General features: G+C 41.7%; 1 protein-coding gene across 19 annotated transcripts in view; it reads left to right on the top strand.

Moving 5' to 3' along the window:
• RBFOX1 (RNA binding fox-1 homolog 1) overlaps positions 1 to 18,484 on the top strand; it is a 2,130,504-nt gene that overhangs the window by 1,360,044 nt on the left and 751,976 nt on the right. The gene's annotated exons all lie outside the window — the stretch shown is intronic.

Raw genomic sequence — 18,484 nt, forward strand, 5'->3', positions numbered from 1 at the left:
TGCCTGGTTTTGGTATTAGATTGATGTTAGCTTCATAAAATGAGTTAGGTAGTGTTCCATTTTCTTCAATGTTTTGAAAGAGTTTGAGTAAGACTGGTGTCAGTTCTTTCTGCAAAGTTTGGTAGAATTCCCCTGTGAAGCCATCTGGCCCTGGGCATTTATTTGTGGGAAGATTTTTGATGACTGATTGGATCTCTTTGCTTGTGATGGGTTGATTGAGGTCTTCTATTTCTTCTCTGGTCAGTCTAGGTTGTTCATATGTTTCCAGGAAATTGTCCATTTCCTCTACATTATCCAGTTTGTTGCCATACAGTTGTTCATAGTATCCTCTTATAATTTTTTTAATTTCTTCAGGATCTGCAGTTATGTCACCTTTTTCATTCATTATTTTGTTTATATGGGTCTTCTCTCTTTTTGATTTTGTCAGTCTAGCTAGGGGCTTGTCAATCTTGTTGATCTTCTCAAAGAACCAACTTTTTGGTGATATTTGTCCTCTCTATTGTTTTTTTGTTCTCTATGTCATTTATTTCTGCTTTAATCCTTGTTATTTCTTTTCTTCTACTTGGTTTAGGATTGGTTTGCTGTTCATTTTCTAGCTTCTTCAGTTGATCCATTAGTTCTTTGATTTTGGCTCTTTCTTCCTTTCTAATATATGCGTTTAGTGCTATAAATTTCCCCCTCAGCACTGCTTTTGCTGCATCCCATAGGTTTTGGTTTCTCATGTTGTGTTCTCATTTTCATTCGTCTCTATGTATTTAGCAATTTCTCTTGCTATTTCTTCTTTAACCCACTGATTGTTTAGGAGTGTGTTATTTAACCTCCAGGTATTTGTGAATTTTCTAAGTCTCTGATGGTTATTGACTTCTAATTGTATTCCATTGTGGTCAGAGAATGTGCTTTGAATAATTTCCATCTTTTTAAATTTACTGAGGCTTGTTTTATGTCCCAGCATATGATCTATTCTGGAGAAAGTTCCGTGAGCACTAGAAAAGTATGTGTATCCTGGTGATTTGGGATGTAATGTTCTGTTTATGTCTGTTAAATCTAATTCATTTATCAAATTGTTTAGGTTTTCAATTTCCTTATTGGTCCTCTGTCTGGTTGATCTATCTATAGGAGAGAGTGATGTGTTGAAGTCTCCCACAATTATTGTGGAAACATCAATTGCTTCCTTTAGTTTTGCCAGTGTTTCTCTCATGTATTTTGTGGCACCTTGATTGGGTGCATAGACATTTACGATTGTTATTTCTTCTTGTTGAATTGCCCCTTTTATTAGTATGCAGTGGCCTTCTTTGTCTCTCAAAACATCCCTGCATTTAAAGTCTATTTTATCTGAGATTAATATTGCTACACCTGCTTTCTTTTGGCTGTAGCTTGCATGATATATTTTTTTCCATCCTTTCACTTTCAATTTCTTTGTGTCCCTGTGTCTAAGATGAGTCTCTTGTATGCAACATATTGATGGTTCATTTTTTTTTGATCCATTCTGCGAATCTATATGTTTTAATTGGGGAGTTTAATCCATTTACATTCAATGTTATAACCGTGAAGGCATTTCTTGAATCAGCCATCTTATCCTTTGGTTTATGTTTGTCATATATATTTTTCCCCTCTCTCTATTAATATCCTTTATTGTACCCATACTGAATCTCTTTAGTACTGAACGTTTCTCCAGGTCTCTCTGTCCTTTCTTTGTTTCTCTGTCTGTAGGGCTCTCTTCAGTATCTCCAGTAGGGCAGATTTAGTATCTCCAGTAGGGCAGAACTCTTGTTAGCAAATTCTCTCAGCATTTGTTTGTCTGTGAAAAATTTAAGCTCTCCCTCAAATTTGAAGGAGAGCTTTGCTGGATAAAGTATTCTTGGTTGGAAATTTTTCTCACTCATAGTGGCTGCTGAGTAGTCACTACTTAGTCTTATGCTGTTTCCTTTGTATGTGGTGAATTGCTTTTCTCTTGCTGCTTTCAGAACTTGCTCCTTCTCTTCCGTGTTTGACAGTGTGATCAAAATATGTCTCGGAGTGGGTTTATTTGGATTTATTCTATTTGGAGTTCGCTGAGCATTTATGATTTGTGTATTTATGTTGTTTAGAAGATTTGGGAAGTTTTCCCCAACAATTTCTTTGAATACTCTTCCTAGACCTTTACCCTTTTCTTCCCCTTCTGGAACACCGATGAGTCTTATATTAGGACATTTTATATGATCTATCATATCCCTGAGGTCCGTTTTGATTTTTTCAATTTTTTTCCCCATTCTTTCTTTTATGCTTTCATTTTCCATTCTGTCATCTTCCAGGTCACTGATTCGTTGTTCAACTTCCTCTAGTCTTGTACTATGAGTGTCCAGAATCTTTTTAATTTGGTCAACAGTTTCTTTAATTTCCATAAGATCATCTATTTTTTTATTTAGTCTTGCAATGTCTTCTTTATGCTCTTCTAGGGTCTTCTTGATATCCTTTGTATTCTGCACTATGGTCTCATTGTTCATCTTTAGTTCTTTGAGTAGCTGCTCTAGGTGCTGTGTCTCTTCTGATCTTTTGATTTGGGTGCTTGGACTTGGGTTATCCATATCGTCTGGTTTTTTCATATGCTTTATAATTTTCTGTTGTTTTTGGCCTCTTGGCATTTGCTGAACTTGATAGGGTTCTTTTAGGATTTGTAGACCAGTTGAAGTCCTTATCTCTAATTTATCAGATCTACAGCTTCGTGGAGTACACTTTCTCTAACTAACCAGCAGGTGGCGTCCATGAGCCACCTGTTCTCCACAAGCCAGTTCTCCCTGCTTTGCTTTTGTGGTGAGTGGGGGAGTGAGTCTTGTGGGGTCCAATTGGTGTACCAAGCTTGCATGTGTAGTTGGTGTTGCCCGCCCTGTATATGGGGCGTGTTTCTGGGCAGTCAGGGAGGTGGGGTGGCTCTAACAATCAAATCTCCCTGGTGATCCTGGAGTTTTATAGCTGCTGCGATAGTCTAATTGTTCAGTTCAGTCCTGCCACAGTTGGTCTCTGCCACTGACCCACAAGTCCTTGGTATTGGCGTATGGCTCCTGAGACTTGTAAGTGGGTCCCTCTTCCAGGCCGTGCACTCCCTGGTCCTCTGTTGAGGGATGACTGTGCTATGTCACAGGTGAGTGCCATCCCCCCAGGGCGGTTCTGGGCTCCTGGGCTGTGTAGGGAGGCTCCCAGTCTGCTGAAATGATGGCTGAATGGGGCTTTGTTAATTCACACTGCTCCACCTTCCTAACTCTGGGACAATCAGCTGAGGTTGCAGGGAAGGCTAATGTCCACGCCCAGTTTTGTGGAGCGTGCCTGTTATTTGAAGCACTTCCGTCACACTGGGTTGTCTGGGGCAGCTCTGGGCTATGGGGCTGGCGATGGGCAGGAGTGTTTCCTGTCCACCAGGATGATGGCTGTGAGCGGACACCCCCCTTTTCTTGGGAAGTTGTGGTGTTTAGTGAAATTTCTCAGCCACTGGATTATTGCCTTTTGTCTCAGAGCTCTCTTAGTTCTGCTCTTGTCTTGACCTGCCCAAATTGCAAGTCTTTGAAGCTTTCTGTATTGGGCTTCTTAGAGTAATTGTTTTACAAAAAGAAAAAAGGATTAAAAAAAAAAAATGGGCCCTCCTCACAGATCTAATGGGTTATTGAAATGCTAAGAGACAAAGCAATTAGGGCCATTAAGGAAAGGTCCACAGGGCAGAGAAATCAGCTTTTCTTCGGGATTTGCATATGAGCCTCAGGGCCTGAGCTCTGCCCTTCCCCTTTCTATGTTCACCAGAACTCCAAAAATCCTCCGCTTTTATTTTGGAGTTTTTCGTGCTGTTTTTTTCTATGCCTGTCTCCTCTCTGCTGGGCTGGCTGCTCTCAGATTCTCTGGTGTCTGGTCTCAGTCTATCTATGGTTGGAATTTGGATCAGTAGAATGACTTTCCGATAAGGGCTGCCACTGCAGTTCTCCCTTCTCCTTCCCGGAGCTGACAGCCCCTCCTCCCAGGGGACTGAGCCTGGCAAGGAGGGGCGCAGTTCCCCTGGCCGCAAAAACTTACAGATTTCGCTGATCTCAGCAGTTCCACGTTTTCATGAGTGTTGTATGAAGTATGCCCAAAGTCAGATTGCTCTGTGGTGTCCAGTCCACGCAGTTCCTGGCTTTCTACCTACTTTCCTGGAGGAATAACTAAAACATACAGCTCACCAGTCCGCCATCTTGCCCCGCCCCTACCGGAAACTTTTTATTTCAAGTTTTTTGGCTATAGAAATCCTGTTATTGACTATAACTTCAGCATTCATAACACGTTATTTGAATAAGACTTGCCTGATACCCCATCCCTGCACCCTTGCCCAGCAATGCCATTGTGTGCCTCTATTGTGCTTTGGAATTAAATAACTTGGTTTAAATCCAGCTCTTCTGTCCTCAAGCTAGATGACTTTGGGGCAGTTGCTATAGATAAGTTTTCTTATCTATAAAATGGGGTTAAAAAAATATCTTGGGTGTCATGGTATATTTGTCTTACCATTTTAAATGTCCTATCCCGCCCCGTACTTATGGCGTTTGCCATGTAACTAAGTTCTTCCCGCTTGAAGACCAGGCTTATGTTTCTCTGCCCCATTTCTGCTGGTCTTGGACATGTGACTTATTTTTGACCAATAAAATGTCAGCAGACATGATGTAAAAGGGGCTTTAGAAGGGCTGGGGCAGTAGGGTTTACCCTCATGTAATTCTTTCATGATTATGAGAATGATGGTCTCTTAACAGTCCACTGGCCCCAGGGAGAGACACGTGGAGATGACCCAGAACCAGGAGCCAAAGCCAGCCTGGCTAATCCAAACCCCAGCTGACTCAGATGCACGAGTGAGGAGGAAATGCTTAGTGTTGAATGCCCCTGAGTTTTGTGTTATATGGTATTAATGTGGCAGTAATACAAGTTGCTGTAAGTTTTCCTCTCTCTTCTAAAATCATTGTGGCACTCTCATTTTACCTCTATTTTGGCATCTATCATTTGGCATCTTTGATGGATACCTATTGTTTTCATGCTCAGCTTTTATTTTCCTCTTCTTCTGGTGAAGAACCTCACTTTTCTCTGGAGAACTCCTATCCTCCAGTCTCATGATTGGAGTTGATCATGTGGTGATCACGTGATCCCTCTTCCTGGCCTCTTGGTTGGTTTAGGGATAGGCATGTGACCCCAGTTAGTCCAACTAGAGTATATCTCAGGGATTTACAAGGAACTGTTGGGAAAATTCCCTCTGGGGACACTGAGCTAGTAGAATTTAACTCCGGGCTTTCTAACAGACGCCTTTCTATGGTGTAAGGGACACCTGTTGGAGAAATCGAAGCCAACATAGGAAAACAGAGGTTAAGAGGTGGAAAGAGACAGACTCTCCAATAACAATGTATGAGCAACTTGAATCAGCCATATCTGAATCCAGAAACCCCAAATTTCCAATTTTATGATCCCAACACATTCCATTTGGGGTACAGTTCAGTTTATATTGGACACCTGTCCCTTGTACACTTAAGAGCCTGGACTAACATTTTATTTATTTGAGTATAGAAATTATCTTTCCTCTTGTAGCTGGCAATTCTGCCTCATTTAGCTCTGTGTCCTTTGTACATAGCAGGTGCTCACATATGTTGGAATTATTGATTAAATGAATGCATGTGTTTTCTCTATGCTGGATACACACACCTATTCCTTTACATCATTTAACATGGATGCAGAGTTTATGTTATAAAACATGCTTTTTAGAAACCCAACAGTCTCTAGCATAATAAGGGAATTTATTTCAAAGGCATTACTTATTTACTTTAGGACCTACAGATAATTAACAGAAGAGCCAGGATTTGAATCTGCCTTCTGATTCTAGTCTAACCTAACAATGCAGTGCTATGTTAAAACTGATCTGAAAGAGCTGACCGTATCAGGAAGACTGTCCCTACAGAGATGACCACATCGTCGGGTCTCTTCACTCATCCTCTTCATCATCAAATAAGTTTTAAATGGATGAACAGGACTTCTAAAGAATAAGGCACAAGCAAGTTTATTAAGATGGACTGCATGCTCTGAAGTTTTTTAGAGCCAATTTGGAGTTACTCCTGCAGCTGTTTTAGAACTGATGTCTCTTGCCACTAACCATGGTGATGCCCTTACTCTCAGTGGTGTTTTCTTCTCTTCTCCATCACTGGCTTTTGGTACCTGGCCTCTCTTGGAAAACTGCCTTGCCCTAGTCTTCCTTTTGATTATCTCTACTATTTGAGGACTGACTATTATTGGTTGACCCACTTTCTAAGTGGCCAAGTAAGATAGCATGGGTGCATAGAATTGAGGGATGTTCATCAACCAGAGGCCACGGCCAGTCAAGTGGTCTTACGTGGTTTTTCTGTAGCCACTCAAGGAAGTAGGCAGAGAAGGGATAGGTAGACATGGGAAGGGGGCTCTCCCCATTTTTAGAGTCCAGTTGATACTGGAGTGAAGAAGGACCAGTGGGTGGATGACAGTCAGTTTGGAATTTTCGTCTGACAGGCTTCACCCAAAGATTCATGCTGAATTCTTCTACTTTCTGCTTACTCCCATCGCCCATCACCATTATCCTTTCTTGAACACGTACGTTCTTCAATGCCTCTTGACTCTCGACCACTCTGCGGTTTGTTACTGTCACTTGTACAAATTTGGCTGTCAGGGAAGGTGCCAGCAGGCCTTTTAAAAGCCACTGCAAACTTTCATTGCTAACTTGTAACTTGGAACAACTTTCAGAGAAAGGGTTATAAATAAAACGCGTGCATCAATCTGGGTTTCACAACAGGAATGCAATTCCACTTCGTGGCTAGAGATAAAACATGTCTTGCCGTGCACAGTGAACTCTTCGCCATGCTGGCATTTTATTTCCCATCACGATTTAAGTTATGGCAGATGAAGCTGCTCATAAGGGATGAAGTTAGACAACCCCATGCTAATTCCCACTTATACATCATGGTGTGTTTTTAAAGGTCCAGACTCTGCTTTTGTTGGTGATTCAGGCTTGGAGGGAGGGAAAGATGGGCCATATGTAACCTGGTGCTTGAAATAATCCCATGGGACAGAGGTGAGCATGACCTGACTCTCCAACTAGATTATCCCTTTGAGAGCAATGACTGAAATGTTGGGATCTCTTTATGCCTTAAAACTCCTGTCAGAGCAAGTCACATAAAGGGCATGCATTAGTATTAATGAGCGTGAGTTGCTGCTGCTGCTGAGCATGGTTCTGATAACCATTACAATTCATAGCCAAAAAATGATGACCCCTAACAGTTACTCAACACATAGATGCTGTTCAGTGCTTTGTATCTGTTAGACTGATTTCAGGTTCATAAGCACCATATGAGTTTAATACTAGAAATTATTTCCATTTTGCAGGTGGGGATACTTAACACTACAGAGTAGTAGCCATGTTACCAAGCTCTTAGCGGTAGAAGTCAGAACCAGAATTTGGTGGCAGGGGGCCAGGCTCCACGGCCTGCGATCTTTCTCACCCACTCGGCCACACCGCCCTTTCCAGCGAATTTAGATCACATGTGAAAGAGTGTGCTGCCTCTGTCCTTCCTTGGATCCACCAGTCCTTTTTCTTCCCTTGCTTCTGAGTTTTCCTATTTTTGATTTCTTAGAGCCAATGGGAGCCATTTTTATTCCTTTAATCATTTACTGGTCTTTTCTTTCATTCATCCATTCGTTCATTCATTCATTTGTTTACCATTCCATTGATATTTTGAACAGTTCTTAAGTGTTGGGCACTTTTCTAGCTGCTGCAGACACAAACTTAGATACTAGGAGATCCCTGCTTTAGAGGACCTAAGCAGATAATCAAACAACTATAATGCTCTGTGCCATGGGCTGGGGTTGAGGGAATCAGAGGAGGTTACAGGAAAGTGCATATTCGAGAAACACCTAACGCACTGGGGGCAAGAAGGGAGAGGACTTCCTGGAAGAGGAGGCACCAGGCCTGCACATGAAAGGATGAGGAGGAGCTGACCACATGATTGAGAGTGCCACTGGAGTTCAGTGGCCTCTCTCACCTGGATTTCAATTCATTATCTGCACTTTGGATTTTAAAGTAATAGAACAGTTAAGAGAAGCTTCATGATGGTAAATCGTTATCTCACAAACAAGGCAACAACTTGAGATGTCACATTGCTTTGAACCCAAAGTGGGGATTTCTAGCGAATCCTGGGTTTCATTTTTTAAATAGACATACTAAGTAAATCTCTTTATTTATCTTAGAATGTGACAACCAAGATGCCTCCAGACGTTGCCCCAATGTTCCCTCTAGGTAAAACCTCCCTTGACCCATTTGAGATCTGCTGTTTAGGTGCTTTTAAATACACATTTGAAATGCAAGAATCTTTGGAGAATTCAATGATTCTTGGGTATTTGGAGGGTGATATGCAATAGGAAAGAAAAAGTAATTGTAGGAAAAGGGAGTTGTGCGATTAGAACAAGCAAGTGGAGAGCATGCAATGAACCTTGCTTTTTCAACAGTATTTTCATATTGAAGGTCCAAAATACCTACCTATATGAAACATTTTGAGTTCCATTTTCTCTCACTTTTTAAATCTGCAATATCATTTCCCGGTTAGTGGGTGTTTATCCACTGTATCTCTGCAGAAAGCATGAGTCCTAGATCAATAACACAAAGAATGAAACTGGTAGGAGAGGAAGAGAGGAGGGGGCCAGGCAAGCAATCAATGCAATGAACAAATGCAGTGGGGTCTTCAAGACACCAGCGGCTAATGAAAGGGGGGATGGAGGAGTCCCCAGGTGGTGGGGACAGCGGCGATGCTGCTCAGAAAGTCGGGTTTTCAATCTCGAGACAGGCGTTAGGATCCCTGGCAAGCTTTCTGATGTAGTTGGAAATAAGATCTTAGGAATCTGGCAGATCAGAATTCCAATCCTGGCTGTACCATAGGGCCCTAACCTCTTCAGACCTGTGCTTCTGAGTCTGCAAAACGGATGTATCTTCTTTATATTTTGGAAAAGCAGGCATACTGTATGGAGTTAAGAGCTAGGCCTGGCTTCCTTTGTCAGGTTTCTCACTTGCAGTTTGCTTCACCTTGCTCATGTCATCTCGTTTTTCTCATCCAGGAAATGGGGACAGTTGTCATTCTTACAACCTAAGGTTGTGAGGATAAAGCCAGTCAATGCACGTAAAGAATTTAGAACACTGCCTGGCACGCAGTGAATGTTCAATAATTATCAGCCAGTATGATGCTCACTCGAGTAAACCTCATGGGTTGTTGTGAGATTTGGAGATGTGTGTAAGGAGCTTAGACCAGGCTGGCGTGCTTTAAGCACTCAATAAATGGCAGTGCTGGTGTAGCCTGCACGCTCTCTGCTTTTCTCTTTTCATCCTTCTCCCTCTCTGCTTTTTCTGCCTTCTTATCTCTCCCCCTTTGCTGCAAGTCCAGAAGCTCAGGCAAGAGAGGACTAACCCAATGACCACGTGATTTCTTTTTCTCAGGCTCATTTCTGTTTTAATAATTATCATATTGCTTCTGAATTTATTACACTACAAGAATGACTTTACGTGGAATCTCATGAATTTAAACATTAATGTAAGATAAATTAGTTTTAAATTGAATTCCTCAAATGCAATTGAATGTGTTTCCTTGTGATGAATAAGGAATTTTCCAAATAAAATCTAAATCTCTGATGTTTCATTTCTGAGTGGATAGAAGAAATACACGAGCATATTTGATAAGGTTAAAATAAGATTGCACTGCAATAGATTAGCCATGCTATAAACTCACTTTTTGGTTTGCGGAAAAAGCATTTTGGGGACAGAGTTGAGGAGATAAAACCTGAAGATTTCTGTGTATATGTTTATTAAGTCTTTTAGTTACATCCAATTTACACTAGTTATTATAAGATACAATACCTTCCTAAAGAGGACACTCTTTTTTGCATTTTTTAATTAATCAATTCCCCTGTTACAGGTTAATTAAAAAAAAAAAAAAAGAACACTAGCATCTGCTTTCATCCAACTTTCTCTGAATGCTCTTCTCTTCAATATGATCTCCAAAGGGCTGAATGTGCTCTGTTCCAAACAAGGCCAAAAAGCAAGTGATCACAGATGAGGAATGTAAATCTGTTCAAGAATAACTGGGAAAGTAGGTTCTGCACCTTATCAGACACCAGGGCTATCACTGGATGGGCAGTGCTGGTAGAGGAAGAGGCTGGAGGAAGTTTTGCTCAGGTTTGAGGGGACTCAGTATGGTGGCAGCTGGCAGCTGCCCAGGGAGTTTTTGCCACATTTCACAAGACCATCTTTTCAAAACTTGGATGGGAACATGTCACTCCCCTGCTCTCTGGCACTTTCAAAATAAAGCCAAAGTCGAGTTTCTACCTGCCAGGCTCTCAAGTTCATCCTCCACCACTTGCCACCTCCCTCCCTCCTTCCCTGTCCTCCCGGGATCTGCTTGCTTTCCATCATCCAAGGTGCCATCTTCCCTCCCAGCAATGGGCATTGGCATATGCTGATCCCCACTTGGATCCTCTGCCACCCCTAAAACCCCCACCCAGTTAGAGCTTCCTTGGTCTTTGGATCCCATCTGAACTGCCACTTGTTCATGAACACCTGCCCTGAAACTGTAGACCACCTCACACCCCACCACCATCCTTCTTGGAGCACTGGGCTCCTCTCCCACATGGCACTTCTCATCCACTTGAAATTTTGCATGTATTTCTGAGCTGCCTCACTTTTCCACCATATTGTGTGATCCATTGTCTGCTTTTTGCTCACCTATTCCTCCCCAACATTTAGCTCGATACTGGCACACAGCAGACCCTTGAGAAAGTGACTAAAAGGTTCTCAGCCATGCAGATCTAAGGAATCAGCACAGGAGATGTGCAGGTGCCAGTGACGTGGGGCAGGAGCCAGTAAATACCTGGTGCAAGGAGGCAGGGTGGTGACTTACAGATGAGATGCTAGCACTGTCTTTGTTTCTGGTAGATAACCCATGTACAATTCCCCATATAGGACTGAAAGATGAGAAGGTCCAAGAATCCAGAGAAATGCCAGATGGACTTTATGACATGAAAGTAGAAAGCACTTGAAAGAAAGTAAATGAAATATAATCAGAAACAAATGAATAACATAAAAGCAAGAGAAATCTGAGAAGTTCTAACATTGGGGACTCAATCTACACAAATATGTCAGCAAATAAATTCAATGTAGTATTTTTCATATATATATGAAATTAGAAGCCTGTCAATAGATTGCTTGGGTACCTTTTGGTCTGTCCGTACTGTGGGATACTATTCAACCATTAAAAAGAATAATGTGGTAGGATGTTAGTAATATTTGTTTACTGAAAACAGCTATTTGTGTGCTTAGGTGATTAGAATGAATGAAATTTCTTAAAGTACGTATATACACAAGTGACCAAGAAGTGATTGCATGTACATTCTATCGTGCACACCAGGGAAAGTGTGAAATGATACACAACAGTTATTAGTGGGCTCATTCTTAGAATATGTTTGAGGAGTGGTACTTTTCACTTTTTTCTATTTCTATTTAAATTTCATAATTAATAAAGAAGAAATAATAGAGCGATGTAGAAAACATCACTGGAACTTTTCAAAGGGGAAACGATTAGGGGAAAAAATCAGGATGAAATCATCATCTATGCTAGTGGTTCTCAACTGAGACAATTTTGCCCCCCAAAGGACATTAAGCAATGTCTGGAGACATTTTTGGCTGTGACACTGGAGGGTGAGGCAGATGTCACTGACTTCGGGTGGGTAGAGGTCAGGGATTCTGCTAACCATTCTACAACGTACAGGACAGGCCCCACCACAAAGAAGTATCTGGCCCAAAATGTCAACAGTGCCAAGGTTGAGAAACCCTGCTCTATGCTGGCTCCCTGTTCTTCCTATTATTGTAGTTTCTGGAGGATTAAATCTTCTGTCATGACAGCAAGGGGTGGGGAGAATTTTCAAGGTAAGAAGCAACCAGGAAGGCAGAACACCCAGGTTGCACATGAAAGCTGTCGGGATCCTTGCTCTACAGCCTCCTGGCCAGGTTGACTTTTTAGCAGCCAGGTAGAGCTGGTAAGGAAGTGTACTGTGGGTTCATGAATATTTAATTTAATTGCAGTACCTAAGAAGTTTTCCAAATGTAGGTGTTGCATATCCTTTTAATTTACCACTTAAGACTTTTCACACTCTTTCTTATCTAGTTAATTCTCAAATTCAACCTCAAGGTGGAGCTGGACAGATCCACAAGGTTTCGCTCTCATTGTGGCTCATTTCATTTCCACGTGGTTTTGCTCCTTATAATTTCATCAACATAATTGGGGTGGGAGTGAAAGAGGAGCCTGCATGGTTTAAACTTACCTTAAGCCTTGGTTTTACTTGATCAAATTTTAACATATTCTTGTGTCCAAGATATGAACGTGTGGAGCTCCCTCCTCTTGGGCTCCTCTGGTTCTCCCGAGTTCTTGCTGTATGTTACACGTTCTCCAGATTTTACTGAGTTAACTTATTCCATTTTTCTTATCAAAGGATAAAGTGGAAATACCCTGAAACATATTGAACCTCTTAATTATGCCTACATAAATCCTTTAGCCAAACGCGTATCATACTTTTTATTAGCCTGATATATTTCTGCTCTCTAATACAAGAGATTTCCCCTTCCTTGAGTTGCGTGGCTGTTTAATATAATTATCTAAGACATTTAGGGAAATTTTTTTCCAACAAAAGTCATGGTGGTAGGAAGTGTCCTCTTATGAAATGGTGTTAAGCATTCTTTAGTACAAAGAATGCTTTTATTATTCATTACTCTTATCCCTTTCATTCATCTCCTGGGCATGAGAAGAGCTGGTTCTTTGGGCAATATTTGCACTCCATTTCCACATCTTTGGGAAGAAGGGACAGTGAGGAAACCAGTGCCCAGAACTTGGGGGAACTTTTAGAATCACCCCCAGCTGTGAAGGCCCAGGGCACATCATTTATGCAGCCAAAGGACTAGGAAAAGCAAAGCCCTGCTTCAAAAGAGGACCCGAAGCTTTTACAATGGGGTGGAACAAAATTGCTGTTGTAAAAATGGGAAGATGTTGCTAATGGGAATATACTGAATGGCGTCACTAATTAAATAAGGCACTTTGGAATAACTGACAGCCTGCACTTAAGAATATAATTGCGTATTAATCAACCATTTGCAGGAAAACTTAATGCTATTTATTATGTGCGGATAAAACTTTTTCCTGATATTTCAAAGCCAGGGATTCAACTGAGTTTCTAAATTCATCTCCAAAAATGAATATACTGTATTTGTGTTAGGATGCTAAGTGAATAAATAAGTAGGGATTTCTGAGGGGAACAACACAGTGGGATTTATCTTGAAAAGAGCAATTGCAGACATATGTCATATGTCATTACCGGAGAGTTGGTGACAGTATTATTCATTATGTGGTTTCTGAGTGCTCTAAATTAGGGAAATGGATTATTGGAAGTGGATGATTTCCCCAGATTGCTACTTAATCGTGACTAAAGTGTCCATATTACTCATATTTGCAATGAAAATAATGCCAAAACCCAGCAGTGGTTGCCTGAAATGAAATGTAAGGCCTGTTGGGCATTATCTTGAAATGCTGCCTAATTTGCATGCCTCTTGCTCAGTCTAAATGTCCTGGGGTCTCAGAGGCTGGGATGCTTGCAGCAGTCGCAGAAGGAAGTGAAGGATTCCAAATTATTTGCCTCTTTGCTTTGTGTCTTCCTCCTTCCTTGCTGCCACGTATGCAATAATTACTTTACCAACTAAAAATATGTTTCCCCATTTGCCCTTTTCCACTACTGGCAGGTGTCTACTATGGTTGTGGTTTCCCATAACTGTTCTTGTTTCTTCAGCTGCCAGGCTTCCCCTCTGAAGATCCATTCACTCATTTATTCGTCAGAGTCCAAATCGTGCCAAGAACTGTTCTCAACCCTTATTGTAGAGTGTTGAGCAAACCAGTGTCCCTGCCCTCAAGGGGTTTTCAAACTCCTGAAGAGACGAACATTAAACATAGAGCCACACGAATCTGTACACAGTTGCTGATTACCTCCTTAATATTATCTGCTACCACTTTCTTTCTCACTCACTATGTTCTGGCCACACGGACCTCCTTTCTCTTGTTTGAATATGCCCAGCTGTCTTCCACGTCAGGGCCTTTGCACTTACTCTTGTTTTCCTGGAAAGCTTATCCCACATCTATCCCCTGCTCATCCTCCCAGACCTGCTTTCACCTTCCCCTTCTTGGAGAGCCCTTCCCTGACCACGGCTTTTGGACACTGTCCTGTCCAGTTACTCTTGCCTCCAGTCACCCTATTACTTCCTCATCGCACTTACACATCTGTCAGTATCTATTTATTCGTGTTCTCTCTTGCTCTCGAAGGAGAAGGGATGATGCCTTGCTCATGTTGAACCACCAGCACTAGAACGTAGTAGGTGTTCAGTGAATATTTGTTGTTAATGGAGGCAGCTACGAGCCGTGAAAAATGCGATAAAAGAAACATGCCTGATACCATGGAATATTATAACAGAGAGGCTTTACTTAGATTGAGGGTGCAGGAGGACCTCTGAGAAGGGCTGATCTTTAAGAAGGTAGGTGATGGATTAGATGGGAAGAGAGTGGAGGGAAGAACGGTCCGGAAGAGGAGTTGGCATGGACACAGCTTGAGGAGGGAAGGAGCTTGGCAAGTGGATGGACTGACAGAAGATAGTGTGCCTGGAGCCCAGTGAGGGAGGCAAGAGATGTTTGAGAGGGGAGTGGAGAAGTCAGGCTTGGGGGCTGTGAGTGAGTTTGGACTGTATCTTAAATGCAGTGGGAAGTTGCTGAAGGAATGTAAAAGAGGGGGTGACCCAACCCCATAATTATTGTAATAATTTCTCTTTGGCTGTTGGGCAGGGAAGAGCTGCCTAGAAAAGGTACCTAGAACATTGGTTGACAAAAAGTAAGGATTGGTCACTATTTGTAGAATGAATGATTTCTTGGACAGGGGAGATCAGCTAAGAGGCAATTTGTTGTTAAAAGAAACCTTGCTGAATTTTGACATTTTTTGGGGAGAGAGAACATTGTCCCCCACAATTCTACACTACATCCGAAGTCAGGCATCCTCTTTCCTTGTGACTCTGCCAGCAACAAGCAGTTACAAACTGCTCAGGTAAGCCTGGCTCCCAGAGTCATACTTAGAGGATTTCTCCGTCTCTGTGGCTTTGTCCACCCAGAGGCCAAAGTTCATTTTGGTCAGTTAATTTCAAAAGCCCAAACTAATGTAAAAATGTGTCCATTAGTGAGCACTACAGCCTGACCTCCACAAAACAGCCTGTTGTGGTAGATCTTTTTTTTTTTTTTTTTTACCTTTCTGAATTTCAAAGCCCAAAGCCAACCCTGATGTGGGTATCTCTCTTCTGTATATTATTTCCTCACAATCAGGACAGGATTGTTAGTTACAGAGATATAGGCTTCTACAACAAACTACCAAAGCTCAGTGGCTTAACACAATTCAAGTTTAGGTCTTCTAACAGGGACATCAAAATGGGCATTCCAATGGATGGGCTACTCTGCTCAGCATACAAAGGGATGTGGGGACCCAGGCTCCTTCCATCTGTGGCTCTGCAGCCAACATGGCAGGTCACATGTGAAGGGCCTTTTTTTAATGGGCTGAGCCTACCATAACATAGAGCAGCACCTCCCCTCCCATTCCACTGGCCAGAAAGCAGTCACATGGCCATGGCTAGCTGCAAGGGAAGCTGGGAAATGTAGCCTGGCTCTGTCCCTGGAGAAGGAAGAAAGCAATTGGCAGACAGCTAAGCAAGCTGTGCCACAGAACACCCTCCAAAGAAATGTGAAATAGCCACAAATTCCTTTGCTGCCATTTACAATGTTGAATAGCCAAACTAGTTTACTGAGTAAAACATTACTGAGTATTTTAGGCATTTTTTTAATTCTTGCCAGAAAAAAAGTTGTTCCAAGTTCTACCTTCCCATCTGCTCCTTTGAGTCTGTTGTGCAAACAATGGGATAGTTAAGGTTTTTCAGCTCTGCAGCTGAATTAAGCAACAGAAAGAAAGCAGCCTTTGAAGTTAGGAAGTAAAACACCCAGTGACAGAAGCCACCAGAATCTTCAGAGGGGTTAACCTTGTTTTGTCATATCTCCCAACAAACTCCTGATTTGTTTGGGGATTCTGCTTAGCTCTTTTCAGAGGTATATTGACTTCAGTATCACTTGCAGCCTTCTCTCTACATGAGTTAGCATGGAGTGGATTCAGACTGGCACCTTCCAACAGTGACCTTCTGTGCCTGGGGAAATCAGTTCGTCTTTTAAGACTCCGCTCCAATGCTATCTATTCCATGAAGTTCTTCCATGTTTTCACTTAGGCCCTCCCCACTTAAGACAGACTGCTTCTTTCCTTTGTCCTTAGTTTACCCTGTGCAGCCTCCTATGGTAGCTCCTGCACTATTGTAATGCAGTTCTTTTTGTTTGTTTTCTTACGAAACATCTGACGTCAGTTCATCGCAAAGCATTTCAAAAAATTGCAGGTTTTTTTGAAAAGCAAAAACAAAAAAAAATCATGTATGATTCCACTCTCCAGAGCTCACGGGTTTCTGTTCCATCCTGCAGCTGTCATTAGATTTAGAGGCTGTTGAACATGGAGTCTCCTGTCTTCCTCGTTGAATCCCCATGCCTGAGCAGAGGGCCTTACACACAGGAGGCACTCTGTAATAATAGAAAGATGGACAGATGGCTAGATGAATGAATAGATGATCCATCTAGCTCCTCAGAGAGGAGCCCCCTTACCTACACCCTTTTCAGAGCAAGTCCAGCACCAAGTATGAATAACTTATAAATGATATCTATGGGTTAGCATCAGCCAAAGCAGTGCTGAAGTTAGAATTCCATGGTTTGCAAACTGTTCAGTTTAAAGTTCTTCAGGAAGGTTGTACTCTGAGTTTTATCAGGTTAGGCTACGCTAGGTAACATACAATCTATCTGTCTCAGTGTTGTAGCACTTCGGAGTATATTTCTCGCTCTTAAAATTGTGCTGTAAGCAACATCCTCCATGGCCCAGGATCCAGGCAACTTTCGTTTTGTGGGTACACCACGGGGACTGAGCCTGCACACGAACAGAGCCTGAAGGCTGCTCTGGGCGTTCTATACTGGGAGGCTCCACCTCACCCAATGCCAAGTGTCTTTTGAGTGACCAGGAAGACAGGAGAACTAGATTTGGGTAAGTACTGGTAATGACTACCCAAATAACCATGGCTTATGAGGTCCTAGTTAATTAGATAGCAGAACAAAAATGTCTAAGAAGGTGAGCACTGGACTCCAAACTTGGGTCTGAGAACTATTTTGTGTAACCTTGGGCAAGTCAAAGTCACCTGATCTCGCTAAGCCTCACTTGCCTGATTGAAAAATGGGAATGATAAGAGTTCTAATTAAATAACATGCTGGTCACTATACCCGGGCCTTGGGTGACCTCACTAAATATTAGTTATATTTAAATGCCCATTAATATTTAGAATAATTATTATTATAACCTAATATTAATATTAGGTTTATTAATTATATAATTTTATTATTTATAGTAATTATTATTACATTTGCTTAGCACCCTCAGGTGCTCTCACATGGAGGCATACAGGTGTCTATACCTCAAAAGGGTCTACCAGAAGACTCCACTCTCAATTGTTCAAGGTGTGCTCATCTAATTGTGAATTAAAATTGCACAGAGGATCCACATGCTCATAAAGGAAGTGTTGATTACTGAACACCATGCAAGACAGTGCTCCTTATTTATTTTTTTTAAGAAAAAAATGGGGTGGGTGCCTCACCCTGAAAATCACTGTAGCGTTTGCCACCATTAGCCTTATTGACACGATCACAGCAGAAGGGCTGATGTGGCATTCTCTGCTGCATGGCTGCCGAAACGTCGACAGACTCAATAAATGTCCTGAAATTTAACATGTGCCTCCTGTCTGCCGAGCAGCTCTGGGCACAAATAGGGATCTTTTATTATGGACAGAAAGGCCAGTGAAATTTTAATCAAACAGACAAGGAGGGTATCTGAGAACATCAAAATGCCAGTTCTGGTGTTATTTCCCCGATATTGAACTTGTCTTTTCTGGGCCTTTTTAGCTATTTCAATTAGCTGCAAGACACCCAGCCTGTGTTTTTGCAAACTTTCCTCTTTTTAATTAAGCTGCTGTTCACTGGGCTATTAGAAGGCACACAATTCCTCTTATAATATGCAAACTGTCCAAGAGAAAATTAAGCAGTTGAAACATTTGGATTTAGAAAGGGCATGGCTATCCCAAGTCTTGGAATCAGACTTAAAGACATAGCACTGTTTTTACTGGATATTTTGGGCATTTTTCCTTCTTCCCATTCCCTCAGCCTTCAAATTTTATTATCAATACATTTGCTTTAACACACGGTAAGCCTGATGTTTTTCTTTTTTTTTCTTTTCTTTTTAAAATTATGTA

Source organism: Choloepus didactylus, chromosome 21 (assembly GCF_015220235.1).
Source record: "Choloepus didactylus isolate mChoDid1 chromosome 21, mChoDid1.pri, whole genome shotgun sequence".
NCBI lineage: Eukaryota > Metazoa > Chordata > Mammalia > Pilosa > Megalonychidae > Choloepus > Choloepus didactylus.